A 6,469-nucleotide genomic window follows, 5' to 3' on the forward strand; every position below is an offset into this window, starting at 1 on the left:
CACAAATTGTTTTGTGACACTGGTTGCAATCCCTACAATGTGTCAGCACTCTCCCCCTTTTCTTTTCCATCCAAGGTTCCCCGTCCATTTGTCCAGTTTTCCTGTCCCTTCCTGCCTTCTGTCCTTGCTTTTGGGCAGGTGTTGTCCCTTTGGTCTCATATACTTGCTTGTTCTAAGTGGCACGTTCCTCACGTGTTATTGTTTGTTTTACAGGCTTGTCTAACCTTTGGCTGAAGGCTGAACTTCGGGAGTGGTTTCAGTTTTGAGTTAGCAGGGCGTCCAGGGACCATGGTTTCGAGGTTCCTCCAGTCTCTATCAGACCAGCAAGTCTGGTCATTTTTTGAATTTGAATTTTGTTCTACATTTTTCTTCCGCTCCGTCCGGGACCCTCTATTGTGATCCCTGTCAGATCAGTCAGTGTGGTAGCCGGGCACCATCTAGTTCTTCTGGGCTCAGGCTGGTGGAGGCTATGGTTCATGTGGTCCATTGGTCCTTTGCACTAGTATTTTCCTGTGTCTTTGGTTTTCTTCATTCTCCTTTGCTCCGAACGTGATGGGGTCAATAGATATATCTTGGATGGCCACTTGAAAGCTTTTAAGACCCCAGATGCTACTCACCAAAGTAGGATGTAGAACATTTTCTTTATAAACTATGTTACGCCAGTTGAGCTAGATGACCCCTGAGATCATGGCCCCCAGCCCTCAGCTCCAGTAACTTGGTCCCTTTAGTTGTCTGGATGTGTCTAGGAAGCTTCTATGACTTTGCCTTGGTCAAGTTGTGCTGACTTCCCCTATATTGTGTGTTGTCATTCCCTTCACCAAAGTTAACACTTGCCTACTGTCTAGTTAGTGTGATTTCTTCTCCCCACCCCTCCCCTCCCTTGTAACCATCAAAGATTGTTTTTCTTTTTTTCCTGTGTGTAATACTTTTCTTGGATTTTCATAATAGTGGTCTCATACAGTATTCGTCCTTTTGTGATTTACTTATTTCACCCAGCATAATGCCATCTAGATTTATCCATGTTGTGAGATGTTTTGCAGATTAATCTTTGTTCTTTATTGTTGTGTAGTATTCCATGTGTGTATGTACCATAATTTGTTTATCCATTCATCTGTTGGTGGTCACTTACGTTGTCTTCATCTTTTTGCTATTGTGAATCATGCAGCAATGAACATGGGTGTGCATATATCTATTCGTATGATGGCTTTTCTTTCTCTAGGATATATTCTTAGGAGTGGGTTTGCTGGACCATATGGTATTTCTATTTCTAGCTTTTTAAGGAGGCACCATATCATTTTCCATAGTGATTATACGATTTTACACTCCCACCAGCAGTGCATAAGAGTTCCAGTCTCCTCGTAATCTCTCCAACATTTGTTATTTTCTTTTTGTTGTTGTTGTTAGTGCCAGTAATGTCAGGGTGAGACGGTATCTCGTAGTAGTTTTGGTTTGTATTTCTCTAATGGCTAACGATCTCGAGAATTTCCTCATGTGTCTGTTAGCCACCTGAATGTCTTCTTTGGTGAAGTGTCTGTTCATATCCTTTGCCCATTTTTTAATTGGATTATATGTCTTTTTGTTGTTGGGGGGTTGAAGTATTCTATAGAGTTTAGAGATTAGACCCTTGTCAGATATGTCATAGCTAAATTTTTTTTTCCCAGTCTGTAGGTTCTCTTCTTACTCTTTTGGTGAAGTCTTTTGATGAGCATCAGTATTTAATTTTTAGAAACTCCCGGTTATCTAGTTTCTCTTCTGGTGTTTGTGCATTGTTAGTTATGGTTTGTATTGTATTTATGCCATGTATTAGGACCCCTAGCTTTGTCCATAATTTTTTCTTTCATGATCATTATCATTTTAGGTTTTATATTTAGGTCTTTGATCCATTTTGAGTTAGTTTTTTTTTGCATGGTGGGAGGTATGTATCCTGTTTCAGTTCTTTTTTTTTTTTTTACAGATGGATATCCAGTTTTGCCAGCACTGTTTGTTAAAAAGACTGTCTCTTCCCTATTTAATGAACTTTGGTCCTTTGTCAAAGATCAGCTGACCATAGGTGGATGGATTTATGTCTGGGTTCTCCATTCTTTTCCATTGGTCTGTGTGTCTGTTGTTATACCACTACTAGGTTGTTTTGACTACCGTGGCTATATAGTAGGTTCTGAGATCAGGTAGTGTGAGGCCTCCTACTTTGTTCTTGTTCTTCAATAATGCTTTGCTTATTTGGGGCCTCTTCCCTTTCCATGTAAAGTTGATGATTAGTTTTTCCATCTCATTAAAAAGTGTTGATGGTATTTGGATCGGGATTGCATTGTATCTGTAGATTGCCTTGGGTAGATTGACACTATGTTGAGTCTTCCTATCCATAAGTGTGGTATGTTTTCCCATTTATGTAGGTCTCTTTTGGTTTCTTGCAATAGTGTTTTGTAGTTTTCTTTGTATATGTCTTTTACATCCATGTTGTTGTTGTTAGGTGCTGTCAAGTTGGTTCCGACTAATAGTGATCCTACGTATAACAGAATGAAACACCGGCCGGTCCTGTGCCATCCTCACAATCATTGTTATGCTTGATTCCACTGTTGCAGCCGCTGTGACAGTCCATCTCATTGAGGGTCTTCCTCTTTTTCAATGGCCCTCTACTCTACCAAGCATGATGTCCTTCTTCAGGGAATGGTTACATTCCTGGTTAGATTTATTCTTAAGTATTTTATCTTTTCAGAGCCTGTTATAAATGGTATTGTTTTCTTGATTTCCTTTTCAAAGTTCTCTTTGTTGGAAAAGTAATTAACATTTTAGTGAAACATTTTATTTTGACATAATTGTAGATTCACATGTAGTGGTAAGAAACTATACAAAGAGATGCACCGTACCCTTTATCCAGCTTCCCCCAATGGTAACATTCTGCAAAACTGTAGAACAATTTCACAACCAGGATACCGACATTGACACGGTCAAGATACAGACCATTCCATCCAACCAGGATCCCTCCTGCTGCCCTTTTATAGCCACAACCACTTTGCCCCTATACCCTCTTCTTCCTTACCAAAAAACCAAACAAAATCAGTTGCCATTGAGTGGATTCTGGCTCATAGCTACCCTGTAGGACAGAGTAGAATTGTTCCATAGGGTTTCCAAGGCTGTAATCTTTAGGGAAGCGGACTGTCACATCTTCCTCCCACAGAGCAGCTGATGGGTTCAAACCACTGACCTTTCGATTAGCAGCCAAAAGCTCAACCACTGAGCCACCAGGACTCCCTCTTTCCTTCCTCAACCCCTGGCAACTACAAATCTGTAGTTCCATAATTTTGTCATTTCAAGAATGCTATTGTTATGGATTGAATTGTGTTCCCCCAAAATATGTGCTGGAGTTCTAACCCCTATATCTGCGGAGGGGAGCCCTGGTTGTGCAGTGGTTGAAAACTCAGCTGCTAAGCAAAAGGTTGGCAGTTTGAATCCACCAGGCACTCCTTGGAAAACCCTATGGGGCAGTTCTATTCTGTCCAATAGGGTTGTTATCAGTCAGAATCGCTTGGTGGTGGCGGGTTATATCTGTGGAGGAGTCCCTGGGTAGTGCAATCGGTTGAGTGTTCAACTAGTAACTGAAAGGTTTGCAATTCCAACCCACCCAGAGGTGCCTTGGAAGAAAGACTTGGCAATCTTGTTCTGAAAAGTCACAGCCATGAAAACCTTACTGAGTGCAGTTCTACTTTGCACACATGGGGTCACCATGAGTCAAAGTCAACTCCATAGCAATGGATTTTGTTTTGATTTATACCTGTGGGTGTAACCCTGTTTGGAAATAGGGTTTTCTTTGTTAGGTTAACAGGTCATACCTGAGTAGGGAGGGTTATAAATCTAATCACTTCTGAGTTATGAAAGTAGATTTGACACAGAGTCACACATGGGAGAAGACAGACCACGTGTGAAGAAAATCTACAAGCAAAGGAACACCAAAGATCACTAGCAGACACCAGAACTAGGAGAGAGGCTTGCAGAAGGGATCACACTGCTGAGACCCTGATTTGGACTTTTAGCCTCCAGAACTGTGAGAGAATAAACATGTGTTCTTTAAAGCCACCCACTTGTGACATTTCTGTTATAGCAGCACTAGCAGACTAAGACAATCATGTAAGTAGATTCACAGAGAATGTGACCTCTTGGGATTGGCTTTTTAATTCCACATCATTCCCGGAGACTCCTCCAGGTGGTTGCATGTATCAATAGCTTTTTCCTTTTATTGCTGAGTATCCCCAGGTGTACCACAGCTGGACTAACTACTCACCTGCTGAAGGACATTGGGTCGTCTCCAGTTTCTTGCTGTTGGGACTAAAGCTGCTATGCACACCCCTGTGTGGGTGTGCGTGTGGACACAGGTCTTCATTCTCTGGGATAAATGTTGAGGAGTGAGATTGCTGGGTCGAGTGGAAGTGGCTTCTTAGATTTCAAGCCACATTTATTTTTAAAAGGGATTTCCTGAGTTCTCAAATGGTCTGAATCCTGAAATCTCCAGCTGATTCTAAATGTTCCTCTTTTAAAGATGTCCTGGAAGAGCTATCTTGCTTGATAGGGCTGCCCCCCACCACACACAGACATGCTGATGCAACCATCACAGGGGGTGCATTGGATCCAGGGTCCCCAGCCTGGTGCCTGGAGCCCTCGCCCAGTTTAACCCCCACCCTAGCACCATGGATGGGACCCTGCTACCACAGAGGAGCTGAGGGTGGCTCCTAGGTTGAGAGACCGCCTCATGATGGCCCTGCTGCTCTCCCCCACCCTCAGCACCCACTCCCCAACTGCTTCTGCTGCCACTCTCGGGCGACTCTTTCTGTGTATTTGGGGGGAGGAAGAGGGTAGTGGGAGCACCCGGGCAGTGGGGGAATGGGAGTCCTCTGCTCTCTCCTGGGGGCAACCCACACCCCATGGCATGGGGGTTCTGAGGTTGGCTGCCTGCACCCCATTCTTAGCCCTCCTCCTGCCTGGGGGCCTTGCTGCCTCCTTGTCTATGGGTGGGCAGTGGCAACCCCCACCCCAGGGCCAATGGGAGGAGTGGTCCCGGGTGCAGGGCCCTGAGAGGGTCCTGGTGCCCTCTCTGCCCTAGAGGTGGCATGTTTCCACCTGATGAATCAGTGCTAAGGGGCTTGCATCCCGGGAGGCATGGAACTAATGCCTTTCAGAATCTTCTACCAGATTCAGGCTGGGGCCCCTGCCTCTTTGCATCTCATGTCCCCATGGATGCTACACCTCTCAGTTCCAAATTTGTGAGTCCTAGGAGTGTGGGACCCATGTGGGCGCTTTTTCGAAAGATCCTCTTTTGTATGAGAGGAAAACATGAGAATAGGGAGCGTCAAATACGATGGACAGGAGGGGAGGGGAGAGAGAGGTGGTGAGGTCCCTGAGAGGCCTGGAGAGGTGTTCCAAGCGGGGCTTACCTGGCCTGCACTTTTCCACGTGTTTTGAAGTCACTCCTCCTTCCCTTTCTCTGACCCACCAGACACCTATCTGGTCTCAGCCAGCAGCCTCCTAGTCCAGAGGCCCAGGGTCACCCGATGCCAACTGGCTCCCACCCAGCCAGGCAGGGCCACGTGGGACCTCAGTAGGCGAGTAGGCACCACAGCCCCCAGGGCACCTATGTCCCACTGTGTGCGGAGTCACGTGGACCCGGCGCTGTGGCTTCTTCAGAGAAACCTCCTGAAACCAGACCGGACAGCGGGAGCTTGAACAGCACCCACGTTCTGGGCCAGTTTCCTCCTCTGTGGTTTCCCTTGAGCCCTGGGTGTGGCCTCCGAGGTCTGTGCCACTTCACTCTGAATTCAGACAACACACTGTGCAGGCAGGAGCATTAAACAGAGGTGATTTATTTCCGCAGTGTACTCTGTGCCACACACCATACACAGCTAACATGTCGACATAGACACAGAAGCACGTAAAATAGTGCCTGGTTAGTAAATACGCAAGCGTGGCCACTCGCTCCCCCTGCCCGGGCACACCGAGGCACACCAGGGCACCAGGGCTCTCCCCTCCCTCTGCCCCGGCACACCAGGGCACACCAGAGCTCTCCCATCACCCTGCCCGGGCACACCAGGACACCAGGCACACCAGGGCCTTCCCCTCCCCCTGCCCGGGCACACCAGGGCATACCAGGGCACACTGGGGCTCTCCCCTCCCCCTGCCCAGGCACACTGTGTACAGGGGCTCTCCCCTCCCGCTGCCGGGCAGACTGATCATAAGGGGTCTCCCTTCAGGTGCACAGCTGGGTGGGGGTCTCAGGTTTGCTGTGGGGCAGATGTCACACGGGCAAGTATAGGGACAGGGCACTGATCTGTGTTTTTCTAATGGGTGGTCAAAGGACTTTGGGAAGAAACTAAGATAGCGATCCCACTGAGTCCATCTGTAGACAGGGTTGGGAGGCCAGAAAGATGGCTGAAGAACCTCATTCCCTGTCCCCGCAGGTACGTTTGGGACATAGTCGTGGGGT

This window comes from Trichechus manatus, unplaced genomic scaffold (genome assembly GCF_000243295.1).
Source record: "Trichechus manatus latirostris isolate Lorelei unplaced genomic scaffold, TriManLat1.0 scaffold00072, whole genome shotgun sequence".
NCBI lineage: Eukaryota > Metazoa > Chordata > Mammalia > Sirenia > Trichechidae > Trichechus > Trichechus manatus.